This window comes from Scardinius erythrophthalmus (assembly GCF_964197995.2).
Source record: "Scardinius erythrophthalmus genome assembly, chromosome: 5".
In the NCBI taxonomy this organism is placed as follows: domain Eukaryota; kingdom Metazoa; phylum Chordata; class Actinopteri; order Cypriniformes; family Leuciscidae; genus Scardinius; species Scardinius erythrophthalmus.
The window spans coordinates 53,519,569-53,536,149 of NC_138225.1; the positions used below are offsets into that span (position 1 = coordinate 53,519,569).

At 36.4% G+C, this 16,581-nt stretch overlaps 1 protein-coding gene across 1 annotated transcript in view; it reads right to left on the minus strand.

The window, feature by feature from the left end:
* astn2 (astrotactin 2) overlaps positions 1-16,581 on the minus strand; it is a 455,595-nt gene that overhangs the window by 432,324 nt on the left and 6,690 nt on the right. The window lies entirely within an intron of this gene.

A 16,581-nucleotide genomic window follows, 5' to 3' on the forward strand; every position in this document is an offset into this window, starting at 1 on the left:
CTTTAAAATGATAACTGGATGTTTAATATACAGTAAAACTCAAGCTAAAATCAAATGGAATATTGGCTGAACCTGAAGCCATGATGGATTAAGCTGGGTTATAGAGCTCTGTTAATCTATCTCTGCGAAGCACAGCTTCTTTACAGGCATGAAACAGCCACTGAGGCGAATCCACACGGCTGGAGATGATGTCTGTGAGCAGAGATGCTCAATATTATCCAGAACTGCTCTCCTCAGTGCCTAGATCAACACTGAGAGAAAGAGCCTGAGCACAATCATACTGATCCTCGACATAGCCGGTTTCTATCTACAGTTACTGTATTACAGTAATAATACTTGGGTTTTTTTCAACATAAAAGTACAACTTATGATATATGATATATACATGATATAGGTATATACATAAAAATTGTTCTGCATTTGTACATTTTCAAAAAACATCACTTAGTATGATTCATAAAGCTTTCCTTCATGGGGACCAAAACGTTCCCCCACAAGGACAAGGATTTTGGATATTGCCATGTTTGTGGGCACATTTTTGCCCCAGAACACACACACAACATTTTCTAAACTTAAAGGGGTGGTTGATTATGATTTGACTTTTCTAACTTTAGTTAGTGTGTAATGTTGCTGTTTGAGCATAAACAACATCTGCAAAGTTACAACGCTCAAAGGTCAAAGCAAAGGGAGATATTTGCTTTTACAGAAATCGCTTTTTAAGGACTACAACAAACGGCTGGTAGAGACTACACCACATTCCTCCCGGGTTAGTGACATCACCAACCCTAGAATTTACATAAACCCCACCCCCAGGGACGCGATTTATAGATTATCAAGAAAGAATATGCTAATCAATGACTAGAAGATAACTACACATCAGCTACATAAACTCATCAACTAACCATTCAGAAATGTCCTGTTGCTTCTACATGTTGTCTCTTCTTCTTGAGTCTCTCCATCATTGTCTGACTCCGGTTTGAACATAAAAGGCTAAAAGTTTTTGAAATGTTTCATGTCTGTGTGAGGTAAAAGGACACAAGCTGTTGTAGCTCCGCCCCCTGTGCCGGGAGCAGCAGCTCATTTGCATTTACAGACACAAAACGGTGTGTTTTTGCTCACCCTCAAAAAGTGAAAATTTTTACATGCTATATAAAAATATCTGTGGGGTATTTTGAGCTGAAACTTCACACACACACTCTGAGTACATTCATATTTTACATCTTGTGAAAAGGGCATTATACCACCCCTTTACGAAACCTGTTTTAAATTGATACCAAATCACTAAAATCTATAGCAAGTCAGACCATGAATTCAATTCCAGACCTCTGCTTGACCTCTTTGTTCAAGGCTTATCCTACTTTAAAAATGTTATTTGTTCGAAATGAGAAATCAAGTCTCATCAAGCAGTGACACAGCATTAGGTACAGTATTAGGATTATCTTCTGGATGTAAATATGCAGAACAGTCCTCCTCTGTAGTCTATCAGTATTCAGGTTTTATTTGTTGCATATCAGTACAATTGCCATACAAATAATAATTATCATTAAAAATCCTTAAAACTAGATTAAAACCAGTGCCAAAACTCTATGATTTTGAAGTTTGTTTAATGATTTTCCAGTTAACCCCCTGCTGGAAGTTGCCGTTACTACAACATTCTGCTGCCAAACAGCATTTGATTTCTCAGAAGTGGATCTTTCATAGTTTAATAGGGCCAGATTAACTAAACAGGGCAAATGAATCCCATTAAATGCAGCAACGAGTCGGAAGTTCTGCGGGTGAATCTACTGATAATGTGTATATTAAAGAACACAGAAGCAGCAGCTCATTTCCCTTAGGACCAACACAATCAATCAAGAGCGGCGCAAATTAGCATCAGGTCACAAACAAGCAGAGCCGCTGATAATCAGGCGAGCGGGATCTATAACAACACACATGAAAAATAACGTGGCTTGGCTATACGATATATTCGGATAACGTCTTCCTTTGGTATTCCAAATAAATGAGAGTTTGATTTGAACTTGAACAGTAATGTCTGCAAGTATAGACCTCACTTATTTGTCTTGTAATATTTTTAAGCATATTTTATTTTTATTTATTTTTTCTGTAAGTAAACTGCAATGTTTCTGAATGCAAACGCCAAATCGTGGACAGCCACAGATGAAGATGCAGAGCAATGTCAGTAGATATAGCCACAGACTCATATGAGTAACACAATCGAAAATAAAATGAAAATGTCAGTTTACTTATCTCGTTAGTCTTGTCTCATTAGGCCGTGCTCTCAATAGACAACCCTTCCGGGCACCAGACCCCAGTCAAACTACTGCTTTAATCAGCCAGAGGAAAACAGTAAGCGCTCAGATCTGGGGTGCGTTTCCCAAAAGCATTGTTGGCCAACTATGATCGCAGTTTCCATTGAACTCTATTGGTAACGACAGAACTTGCGATCATGGTTGGCTTTGGGAGACGCACCTCTGGCCTGCAAACCTGCTTGTTCTGCCAGACTCACTAGAGCTCTCGCTGTTGGCCGGCCGATGATCAGTGTTTCCAGGCGTTTATACCTCGGATGATCAGTGATTCCAGGCATTTATACCTCGGATGATCAGTGTTTCCAGGCATTTATACCTCGGATGATCAGTGTTTCCAGGGCGTTTATACCTCGGATGGCTTTGAAGGAAGCAGAGATCCCAGCATGCAGATGTGCCAGATGAGCAGGGCTGTGTTTCCCATCCAACACCATAACTCGCTGCTTCACTACTATAGTACGATGCATCGTTGAAGAAATCAACTAGCTAGTCACAACTGTTTCCCGAAACCATATTGTTTATTTTAATGAATCTGTTTGAGATCAAATTAATGCTAGATGTTTTGCTACAAATTACGGACATGGCATCTGAGGACTATTTCTAATTTTTTTTTTGCTTTATTTCCAGATTCAGCCATAGACTCGTTCTAACACTAGAGCTCGTTCACACATGCACACTCTTCAAAAACGACGCTTTAAATCTCTTGACAAACTAAAAGACGTAAATCACATTTGTATGTATTCTACATAAAAGATATAGATTGGACTGAATGTCAGATTGCTTATTTAACTCAAGATAAGGATTTATTGAGTCCACACGTCATACAAACTAGAAACTCTTCAAGGTCGAGATCTGTCGCTCAAACACACAGCTCTGCGATGCTGTTTGTGAATGTTCGTTGGAACGATGGTTTTGGGAAACACCGACTCGTTGAGCTGCTGATAACGACGGAACTTGTGAACATAGTTGGCTAACAATGCTTTTGGGAAACACACCCCAGGTTAGTTTATTATGGTCATAGAGCACTTTATGGAGTATGATAGCTCAGGTAAACTACATCTTCAACTGTATCCACAGAATCTGTCAAATGGTGTGTATTAGCACGGAAAATAATTTAGATGAATCCATTTTTTTTTTTTTAAAGAAGGAAAATGCACATATACACCCATAATGGAAGCCCATGAGGGAGACTTTCAAAAGCAGAAATGTGAATACATAAAAATATATATAATCACATAATTTTCTGGGGAAAAAAACTTTCTCCTTATGGAGGAACTTGTTATGTGTTTGACTTACTAACTTAATGCTTAATGGATATTTATAACTAATATTTAGTTTAATTGGTCGAGTGATTGGAGTGAGTTACTGCAGAATGTTTATTGTAAGTGAAAATGAATATTTAAGTTATAGTCATCATTTGTTGGTTGTGTGTGTGTGTGTGTGTGTGTGTGTGTGTGTGTGTGTGTGTGTGTGTACCTGTTTTTTCTATCCCGGTGGGGACTTCAACCTGAATGCACTCAGACTCATGGGGACTCGTGTCAAAGTGGGGGCCTAAATTGAGGGGGCCAAACTTTTGCTTGGAGTTTGTTTATATATATATATATATATATATATACATATATATATATATATATATATATATATATATATATATATATATATATCAAACTCCAAGCAAAATAACTCTCATAGGCCTCTCACACAGCACTGCTTTACAGAGCCGTAGTGAATAGATTCAGTGGCATAACATTGTAATTGCTTTGTTGGTCAATATTGTAATGCAATAGCCTATCATTTACGCTCAGTGCGTCTCTTTTAGACAAATGAATAAGGTCAGCATGCTATCAATTACAGTATTCAGAGTGCACCAAATAAGAAAAATCATTCTAACAAACACGCCTTTGAACATTTTAAAACATAGATCTATTTATTTAACATTTTCACACGAGGCAAATGTGCCATGGAACAAACAAGAAAATTAGAGTCATTTTCTGTTTTGATGTTCAAGGACAGAACAGTATCACTATCAAACTTTTGATTTGGTTTCTGAATAATAATAATGCACATAGAAGCATAACACACAGTATTCCACACGTCAAAGTACACAAGCAAAGTGTGTGTCGGGTCGTAGAGGGAGCGAGACACAGACGGTGAAGGACGATCCATCCCTTCAGTTCATATTCAGGCATTAATATTTCATCGCTTCAGAGCCTTTGGTTACAGAGGTTCCTTCTTTCACCGTATTTCTTGTGTCATAACTAATTCTCCCAGCTGATGGCCTCAGCTATTAAAAATTTACCTGAGTGCGCTCTCTGTTTGGACAGTTTTGTTTTAAACTATTCAGGGACGAAAGGGCAATTCGGTTTCTTATTGAAGCACTTACATATAGATGAAATCACTTTTTACAAACAAACAAGACAGCAATACTTCAGGAAGACTGGGAGAAAGAGCCACGCTTGTGAAAAAGAACTGCACTTTATATAAAGAGTGCTTTTTATGGAAAGAATATACTTAAGTATGTTTTTTTTTTCAACATTTAATTGCTATTAAATGTATATAATAGTTATTTTTTAACCACGTACGTTTTGAAATATGGTTAAAGTTACTGCTGAATGTACTGACAAGCATATATGGCAAACTAAAATATGTTTTAATGTCATTTCTATTGACACTTGTTTGTTATGCATTTAAATATATTTGTAATAGTTAAGTTGCAATTTAGTATTTAAAATATATTAACTTTAATGTAATATCGAAAAACACTACAGTTAAAATTATAATCAAGTATTTAACGTGCTTTAGTATGTTATTTAGCATGCCAAAATAAGTATACTTGTTTGACAAGGTATGTTTTGCTTTTTATGGAAAGAATATACTTAAGTATATATTTTTTATGGACACTTAATTGCATATTGATTGCTATTAAATGTATGTAATAGTTATTTTTGAACCACGTAAGTTTTGAAATATGGTTAAAGTTACTGCTGAAGGTACTGACTTTAAATGCTTTAAATGTCATTTCTATTGACACTTGTTTGTTATGAAGTTAAATATATATTTGTAATAGTTAAGTTGCAATTTAGTATTTAAAATATATTAACTTTAATGTAATATCAAAAAACACTACAGTTAAAATTATAATCAAGTATTTAACGTGCTTTAGTATGTTATTTAGCATGCCAAAATAAGTATACTTGTTTGACAAGGTATGTTTTGCTTTTTATGGAAAGAATATACTTAAGTATATATTTTTTATGGACACTTAATTGCATATTGATTGCTATTAAATGTATGTAATAGTTATTTTTGAACCACGTAAGTTTTGAAATATGGTTAAAGTTACTGCTGAAGGTACTGACTTTAAATGCTTTAAATGTCATTTCTATTGACACTTGTTTGTTATGAAGTTAAATATATATTTGTAATAGTTAAGTTGCAATTTAGTATTTAAAATATATTAACTTTAATGTAATATCAAAAAACACTACAGTTAAAATTATAATCAAGTATTTAACGTGCTTTAGTATGTTATTTAGCATGCCAAAATAAGTATACTTGTTTGACAAGGTATGTTTTGCTTTTTATGGAAAGAATATACTTAAGTATATATTTTTTATGGACACTTAATTGCATATTGATTGCTATTAAATGTATGTAATAGTTATTTTTGAACCACGTAAGTTTTGAAATATGGTTAAAGTTACTGCTGAAGGTACTGACTTTAAATGCTTTAAATGTCATTTCTATTTGTTATGAAGTTAAATATATATTTGTAATAGTTAAGTTGCAATTTAGTATTTAAAATATATTAACTTTAATGTAATATCAAAAAACACTACAGTTAAAATTATAATCAAGTATTTAACGTGCTTTAGTATGTTATTTAGCATGCCAAAATAAGTATACTATACATGCTTTGCGATGACAAAATATAATTAAAACATAATTATTTAAAATGTGCTTTAAAGTAAAATATTTAGTTTGGTATAACTACAAAGTGCACTTTTTAAAAGGGTACTTAAGTGTGTTAAAAACTTGAAAGTGAACTCTCTTTTTTTCTTTTCTTTTTTTTCTTTTTTTTTTTAAGATCTGAAGTACACCAAAGTATAGTTTAATTACAATTAAGTGCACTTCTTTTCCACAAGGGCGCTGATGATATTACAGTTACAATCTCAGTCTTACACAATCAAAATATGAGATTAATTAAGTCTGATGAAAGTCAAATACTACTACTTGTTGTCAAAAGACATATCACTTGCCTGATCCCTATTTTTCCCCTGTTATGCCTTATTTCTCAGGCATTAGAAGTGTGGAGCTGTACGTGTGAGGGCTTGTCTCATGAACCCAGATGTGTGCTTGAAAGTTGTGTGATGCCACGTCAATTTGTCCCCTATGGAGTAAAAACCGCACAGACAGACCTTGAGGCTGGTGCCTCTTTTAGTACCAAACCTTTTTTTTTTTTTAAATGAAACTCAGCATTTCAAGGGTCAGAACATGTCTACGCACACAGCAGTGGACCCAGTGAACCAGCAGAAGAGTCCGTTTCTGCAGTCATTACGAGTTTACCACGGGTATCATGCCAAAAGACAAACCACGTCATCCAGCAGCGTCACGTTTGTCCTCTTAACCTACAACCACATCCACAATTTGAAGGGAAACCCAATTCAGACCGACAGAACAAAAGAAACTGGTAAAATTCAGCTCAAACATGCAGGACTGTCAGGTTCAAAAGCAGTGTTGAAGTGAAGGCTGGTTTGTGCAGAGAAATACTACTAAGAGAACACAAGAACAATAACATCTTTCGTTTCAGGGAATTTTTCCTTCAGTTTGTCCATAAGTGAGAACGAGGTGACCTGACACCGCTAATGATGCACAGAAACACAGTAAAGCTGCATTCAGACGCGACTTTGATTCCAGAAAATTGCCGTCAAATTGCAGTAACATGTAAGGGAACTTTTAAATTCTGCCATCAGTCTTTTCACCATCATGTCATTCCAAGACAAACCCATATGACTTTCATCATTGCTGAAACGCACATACATTTTTTTTTTTTTTACAAAAGCAGAGAGATTTCCATCCCTCCATTGAAAGTCAAAAGCTCACAGGGAACGTTCTGGCAAGGTTCTCTCAAATTTGGTCTACTATATGCAGGTATTTACCGTCACTACAAATTATAGATAGATTATTAGATTTTAATTTAGATAGACGCTTTGTACAAAAAAACATGGTATGAGATTTAGCTTTATTAAGCAATGCATTAAAATCTGATTGGAGTATATTTTGAATTTGGGTCATGTGGGGTTTTGTAAGTATAAACGACGGTATCGTCTGCATAGAGAAGAACTGAACAGTGTGAAAGAACTGAGGGACGATCATTAATGAATATAGAGAAAAGAAGGGGACCCAATGTTGAGCCCTGTGGTACACCTCTGTCTTGAATAAACAAATCAGATTGTTTCCCTTGAATAACAACACATTGTTTTCTGTTATGTAAATACGAATTAAACCATAGTAAAGAGTTTTGAGAAAGACCAACTGCATGTAATCTGTAACAGTAATCTGGTCTTTAATAATGCTCTCAAAACGTTAGAACAAAAACATTATTTATGCATCGTTCTTTTTTGTAACATTTAAGGCTGGAATACACTACACGATTTTTGCTACCCGATGTGAGATCTGGGTGAGTCGGCAGTAGTGGTGAAACGTCTGTGCCAGGAGTTGACAGAATTCACAGAAATCACAGTGTATGTGTCACACACACAGAAGGGAACAGACAGATGACAAGGTGAAATGGTTTATTCAAGCAAAAGCAGAGTGATGGGACAACAGCGGGAACCAGGCGATGGTGAAAGGATGGGGACTTGATGATAGGCGATGAAACTCTGTGTGCAGAAGAAGGATGAACAAGATGACTGGAGATGACGGACAGGAGACAGGACGATCTCAGGTGAGGAGTCTGACTGTTTACGTCGCAGTAACGTTGACTAGATGGTGATGCAGGTTGATATAGGCTGTGTTGATGAGGGAGTGCAGGTGCAGGGAATCAGTATCAGGTGTGGCGATGGCTGACTGAGTGCAGGTGGGGACCGGAAGGGAGTCTGGGAAGTGTAGTGCAGACTAGGGCTGTCACTTTACGTTCGAAAATCGATTGCACAATCGATCGGACCAACCGACACAACTTTCGAAAACGAAAATAGGGAATCGACTTCTTTTGGAGCGTGTCCGGCTTGTCACGATACGCCCGCAGCGAACGCGCGTCACACAGCGACTGCAGGCTCTGACACACACACACACACACACACACACACACACACACACATAACAGCAGATTATACTTCTGCATAATGTGTCTCTTTTTACTACAAAAACTGTGAATTCTGCCGGTATTCAGACAGTCTCATGCATACAGACACAGATTCGGGCTATGGTCTACAATCGCCTACGTAGGCGAATCTTTTGACATTTCTAATCGTAAACACAGCCATGTTGAAGCCGGCAGTGATGTTTTTCAGTGATGTTATGGCAGTCCACTCTGATTATTGTTTTCAAAGAATGTTGCTCTCCTGTTTATCATTGTGCACGAAACTTCAACGCCAATAAATCATCAGGAATATTGCTGACTTGTGAGCGTCTAATGCCTAATGCCTGTTAGTTGTCCGTGGATTTGCCTATATTTGGCGTTTAAAATGGAAACGTCTTTAGACACGGAAAATCAATTTTACAATCGATTCAATGAACACTTATGTCTCAAAAATCAAAAAGGATTTCTTCACAAAAGTGACAGCCTTAGTGCAGACAGGTTACAGATTTGGTGACTGAGCTGGGGCTTCATTTATAACCGTTGCGTCGCACAAAACAGGCCCTGACAGAGCCGTACGCCACTTCCGACGCATACGTTGTGATTTATAAAAACAAACTTGACGGGAAAATGTGCGCACCTGCACGCAAACTCTGACCCGTGCGTACGAACGTTTTGGAGACGGAGCAGTTTGGCGACACCGATGGTGAGCTGGAGTTAAATGTCTTTTTGATCATTTTTAGATATAAAATCTAAAGAAAATTATACAGAAAGATAATACAAATATAATTTCACTCACCAAGCCTGTCACTTGAAGCAAATATCCATCCCTTCTTAAATGTCCGCGCCAGCGAGCGAGTTGAGCCGTTTAGTGAAACTGAGGCATATATAGGCCTATAGCCTATCTAACAGCAGATGGAGTAAAACGAAATCTTCATTATGAGTCCTAATCATAAATACAGTGCATGTTCACAATAACAGTTTAAATAAATAAAATAATGATTTAAACTATGTTTTACTTCTGAAATAAACATTTAGATGAAATATGCCATTCTCATTAATGGAGTTAAACACTTAACATTAAACGTCACACTGCAAACTTCACTTCATACTACATTAAATCATTACTGAGAAGTTTTTTAGAATTCATTTTTTATATTCAATAAATATAAATATTTGTAGTGGATGCAATGCTTTTGAACACTTTTCCTCTGGCATGCTGTGTTTTAATGTTTTAACTACAGAGATAATTGCTTATGATTATGGCAGATGGTCTGAGAAAATAGTTTTGTGCAAATAATGTACAACAAGGTCTATCTGTTTCCATTAAAAATATAAATCAATTAAAAATACTATTTGGCCAGTGGAAAATATATATTTTACACTATTTGATGTATTTATTCAAAAACAAGGTAAGGATAGGCTACTAAATGATTTTTATTAATGTAATGTGACGGCACATCCGTATATTTTCATAATGTCTTGTACCGTTAAACATGTTATCGCGTGGATGAATAATCATATGCAAATGATATGTAGATGAGGATCTGCATAGTAAAACTAGGCGTTGTAAGCTCATATATGGTTATTTTGGGGAGGAGACGCATGTGCGCACAATCTTCCGCTGACTGGGATTTATAAAGTGAATTTTGCGCAGGTTCTGGCGTACGAACGGTTTTATAAGTCTGAATATTTTTTGGGCATACGCCATTTTTGTGTACACTTTTAGTAAGGATCCTACACCCAGTTTTATAAATGAGACCCCTGGTGCCTGTGACAGTATGATGGGCATCGACCATTATATTCCATCCAGTCGGAGAACATCAAAACATGTTTGATATTTTGAGCCGATTTTAGAACACATATAGTGTATGATGCATTGCTAATAAATACTGTACATAATGCAGTCATAATACGCTGACCAGACAATGGAAATCAAGGGTGCGAAGTCACAGAAAAAAAAAATGGATCAGGTAAAGACAAAAAAAGAAGGAAAAACTTACCATAGAGATCACAAGCTTAATAAATGTGCTAGAAAACCCAGAATCTGACGTTTGTTTAGTAATTGTTTGCAGCAGTTTCAGTATTCACACAGTTAGGGTTAACGCAGCTCACTTCACTCACAGGTCGATAAATGCAGAGATCCTTATAAATACGGAAATATCACTGAAGAATGTGTCACATTTCTGTTCAGTGTTTTGTAGTGTAGTGTATGCTCCTCAGTCATGTACTGTATGATGACCAGCTTTTCTCTCTAATCATTTACAAAGTCGGCAAGTGTATGAAGCCCGCTGTTTAAAAATCTGCTCAGATTTTAAAAGTCGTGTCGTGTAGTTTGTCTGAAGTTTTGTAAATGTTACTTTTTTCGAATGTTCAGAGAACATTCAAAAGTAACATTATGTTTGAACAATGATAATGCTCCCTGGACAAGCATGTTTGAGCTTCCGTTTACCATTTTTGAAGTTGATTGGTTTGTTTTTAATCTAAATCCTAAACGACTGTGTCTCTTCAGAACACTTGATTCATGTGGATTACTTTTTAATTACATCTGATTAACTTGTGTTGAAGTGTCAAAGCTTTGGGTGACTGGATATTAATTGGAGGAACAGAAATCTCCAACCCGACTCTGGCGGGAAAATATAACTATTGTACAAGGTGGTCATTTAGAATGAATTCGTACTGTGATTGTGAATTGCATGATTAAGATAACTTAACCTTGAAGTGTAAGCAAAAGATCCATAACAAAAAAATACGAATGACATTGGAAATTCATTAGCCACCAATTCACCAAAACATAGGACAGTTACAATTTGTCATTGAGGTTGTGTTGACATCTCTCAGGTTTAATTAAAATATCTTCTGAGGTCCATAAGGTGAATAAATATTGATAGAATATTAATTTAGGCTGGACTATCTCTTTAAGTGGCAGTAACACTAGTATTTTAATTCCGTAGATTTCATTAGGTTTATTTACGCATAGCGCTGCATTCTTGTTCTCAGACCTGAGAAGTCACACACTGAGAAGGTCCGTGACCAATAAAGGGATCTAAATTTCACAGACTGACCTCTTGGCTGAATTATATGTTGAATTATGTTTCAATTATGTATCTCTAATTATGAATCTAATGCATGATCAAAAGTCTAGTGTGACGCAGCTTTACCGAGATCAATCCCGAATTACAATCAATGATCAAGTCCCCCTGTGGTGAAAATCAAGCTTTTAATGTTGTTTATATGTCTTTTTAATGTGCTTTAAGACAAAGCATGTGTAAATTCATAAGTCGACACCATTGCTGAGTGTTTCCTCCTTAAAACTGCAGTGAACCAAAGACAGTCTCAAAAACACGCTTTGAAATCGCTGGTGTTTCTGACGTCACAAACTACCTTGTAACCAATCAGATCAACGTGTGATCGTCAACCAGTGGATCTCTGAGCTGAGTGAGTGAGTGGAGGCGGGGCTCATTTGCATATTCATAGAACCACGCATGCTAAATGAGACAAGAGTGTCGAGTTACATTCAAGCTATTTTAAGGCATGAATATCTTTTTTCAATAAAACAAATGTTTAAATATGTCATTTTGGTGATCAAAGGTGAGTTTTTAAGGGATAAAATTATTGACTACAGTTTAAGGATTTGATTTGATTTTTAAAGGTGTTTTTTTTTTTTTTTTTTTTTTTAGGAAGCCTCAGCAAGTAATATTAGGTTTAGAGACTTAACCATAAGTATTAAACATATAAAAAAATAAAGTGTGCAACTCCCTGGATGTAAATTGAAGTTGGACGCGAGTGCAGAGAAATCATCACAACTCTGCATTATACAAGATTCCCGGGAAACGATGCCCAGAAGAAAATCTATCAAAAGGCTGAGTTGTCAGAATCTGATTCATCCAGGCGAGAGGAAGGGAGACCAAAATGAGGGTTGGGTTTTGTTTTTCTGCCGATGTCGCGATAAATGTAGGAATCAGTGGTTTCCATTTTCAGAGGGGAAAAAGAAGATGAAGAGAAAAGGCTGTGAAAGTAAGAGGAACAAAGGCGGATGCTGACACAGTCCGCAGTGATTTTCTCTTTTTCCTCAGAGCTTTAATGGGAAGCTTTATAAACTCCTCTGCTATGGGCTGATGTTCATGGGTCAGTCCTGAAGTGGCCTTTTATATCTTTCATATTATATCATGGGGTTAGGGTTGATATTATATTATCTTCAAGGACAGTTTTTATAGAATATATTTTTAAGATAAAGCACACTAAGGCTGAGTAAAACTACATCCATACAACTCATCACAAGTCATCTGAAGCATGATCACTTTGTATGATGAACAGATAGATATGTAAGTGATCATTCAATCTCAAATCAAACCAAACCCTTGAAAACCTCATGTACGGCAAAGCTCAAATGTAGTGACACATCACTAACATCATTAAACCTCATTGGTTCTTGCATGTCATGTACCAGTGAATGAAGTGATGTAATGTTTCGAGGTAAAATGGTAGAGCAGACATCTTCTGTAATGTATGTGTATACAATATATTATTTATTGCAATTATTGAGCATAAAACACAATTCGTTTGAATAAAAAAAACATAGATTTTTTCAGATTGAGTCAGAGTTAAGTGACACTATCATTAAGAAAACAGCATCAAATTCAGCGAGCATCTGGAGATGTACAGTATGAGGAGTAAGTGGTTAATGGGGTGAGACAATGAAAGCTGACCTTTAGAGTAAAGCAGAGGATGATGTCTGTGGCGCTGGATTCAGCAGGCTGAAAAATAAGCATCCTTCTTCTACACCGTACTACTGAAATTACAGGCAATCTGTCAGAATAGCCGTCCTGAAGAAGCAAGTGAACAGAAACGGGTCCTTCAGACTTCATAAAACACTTCAAAAGTAGAGCATTCTAAAGGAAGAACGTTCATAATGTTTGAACAATTATGAAATGGAATGTTCACTTAAAGGGGTGGTTGATTATGATTTGACTTTTCTAACTTTAGTCTGTTTGAGCATAAACAACATCTGCAAAGTTACGACGCTCAAAGTTCAAAGCAAAGGGAGATATTTGCTTTTAAAGAAATCGCTTTTTAAGGACTACACCAAACGGCTGGTAGAGACTACACCACATTCCTCCCGGGCTAGTGACATCACCAACCCTAGAATTTACATAAACCCCGCCCCTGGAACACGATTTATAGATTATCATGACAGAATATGCTAATCAATGACTAGAAGATAACTACACATCAGCTTCATAAATTCATCAACTAATCATTCAGAAATGTCCTGTTGCTTCTACATGTTGTCACTTCTTCTAGAGTCTCTCCATCATTGTCTGAATCCGGTTTGAACATAAAAGGCTAAAATTTTGTGAAATTTTCAGTGCATGTGTGTGTGAGGTAAAAGAACACGGGCTCCTGAAGCTCCGCCCCCTGTGCCGGGAGCAGCAGCTCATTTGCATTTAAAGGGACAGACACAAAACAGTTTTTGCTCACCCTCAAAAAGTGACAATTTTAACATGCTATATAAAAATATCTGTGGGGTATTTTGAGCTAAAACTTCACATCAGGGGACACTTTAGAGATTTATCTTACATCTTGTGAAAAGGGCATTATACCACGCCTTTAACGTTCGTATAACCAAGAAAAAACAGGACGTTTTGAATGTTCACAGACCATATTCATAACGTGATGGGAATGTGAGCAAAATGTTTCAGGACATATTTTTGTTCATGATCTATCTATGCAAAGTCATCATCGTTACAAACCTACACAACTTTCTTTCTAACGCGGGACACAAACGTATGATGATGTCCAAACTGCTCTTTTTTATGTAAAATAAAAATAAATCATGTAGTGACCAGTGAAAGAACGAATATCAATAAAAGCACTCATGAAATCATATGATACACAAAAAAAGGCCTAAATGTAAGATTTATTTAGCATTTAAATTGCATATAAAATTCCCATTTATTTGGATTACACATTTTTAACATAAACTAAACTTCATGTGATGCATATTTGTCAGTCATACTATTTAAATAATCATATTTTCAAAATGCATTTATTGCTTAGAATCAGAATAACTCTGTTCATTGTGAAAGCAATTTGTTAAAAGTATGAACATTAAAATATGACTAGCTGTGGAACAAGCAATATTAAAAGTTATGAGTTTGAAAAACAAATTGTATGTATTGAAGATACATATATAAACCTGGTTATTGTGTATTTAGAACATCCCGTTTATTAGTGCTATCACAGATATCTGACCGATGTGTGCCTGACAAATATGCATCACATCAGTTTGCTTGAATATTAAAACTGTATAATCCAGATGGATGGAAATGTTAAATATGCAATTCAAATGCATACGTATAAATCTTAAACGTAGTCTAGCTTTCATGGTACTTTTGTCCTTCAAAACATTGTATGTTGTGTTCTAGAAAGAAACTCATATGGGTTTATGATCCTTTAATTTTCCTCGACAAACAACACGAATAAACAAAAGTGTTGGGAAAGCAACCGCATTGACTTGTGACTCTTGTCTTCTTCTGAGATTAACAGCCGTCTATTGTTTGTCACATCCCTCATTATGGATCACTTCTGTCCAAAGACGTGCTTTAACTAACAACATCTCTCTAAAGGACGGTGCGCGGCCCTGATCAAATGTCTGTTTGCCCATTGTGTTAGTATAAACCGTTTGCTCCGCACTTGCAGCACTTTCCATTTTAAGATCTATCAGAGTTCGTCTTTTATTTGAGAGCCAGTATATCCCCTGTCAAATAATTTTGGTTTTAATTCATCAAAGGTTTGCTGCTGCCTACAGAAAGTTGATTAAATCCATTTATAAACCTCAAAGTCTTGATTTGTTGACGGAAGTGTCCACTGTTCAGACATCTAGCGCTCTTTCACACCGCACGGAAAAACCAGGCTGATTGTTTCACTCCTCAAAGTTGCTATAAAAGTGACAGAGAGAGTTATAAATGCAAATGCGGTGGAGCCGGTGTGTTTTACCATGAATAATTGAGCACGGAGACTCTGCTGGGGGAGCTCCAATCAAACAGATGCACAATTTGTTGAGCACCCTTATTAAACACCACAGAAAGTTTACTCTTCCAAAATTTTACATTCATGCAATGCGGCAAAAGTGATAGATGAAGTTTCTGCAGAGGAATGAGAAATGCATTATACTCGCGTTCGCTTCAGTTGGTTCGTCTGCACCGAGTTCATACATGAACAAAGTGGACTGACTTCTAATACCCATGCAGTCATTTGAACATGTTCAGCCTCCATGGCCAAAAACGAGCCATGCAGGAAATTAAAGGAATAGCACAAGCTGAGTGTACAGTAATGCATTTACAATGGAAGTCTATGGGGCAAGAGTGCAGAAGAAAGTCCCGTATACAACTGTGTTGTTTTCCACGCAGGATCATAACAAAAAAATGTGCCTCATAATTGGTTTGACATGCTCTTCATAATAATTGAAGTGTCTGACAATTAAGTTTGATGTCAATATTTTACTAAGCTAGCACTGTGACTCTCCAATAGGCTTAAAACACATTTTGCATAAAATAATCAACTTGTAACTTAGATCACTTTTGGTATTGAAAAATATATTAATAATCAGTCAACCAAAAAAAAAAAAAAAAAAAAACTGTAATTAATAATCATACTCTGTCTTCCAGGTTCTTCTAATTGCCCTTGCATTGAGGAGTGGAAACTAATTATCCACAAACCTCCTTCAATTAGTGTGACATTTTGAAAAGGTTAGACAAATCAATGGAAAGCGTGCACGTTGTGGTAGTGGCCTGGGTTTCTCTGACAGCTGTAGAGGCTCATCTGTTAAAGCGCAGGGTTTATATGTTTCCATGAAGCCGCAGCGAGCTGCATTAACCCTCGGCGAATCGACGAGTTTAGACACTGCAAAGCATGAAGGGCATTTCTCGTCTGAGAGCAGTCTGTCAAAGTCAGCCGTGCCATTTATTCAGTGAAGAT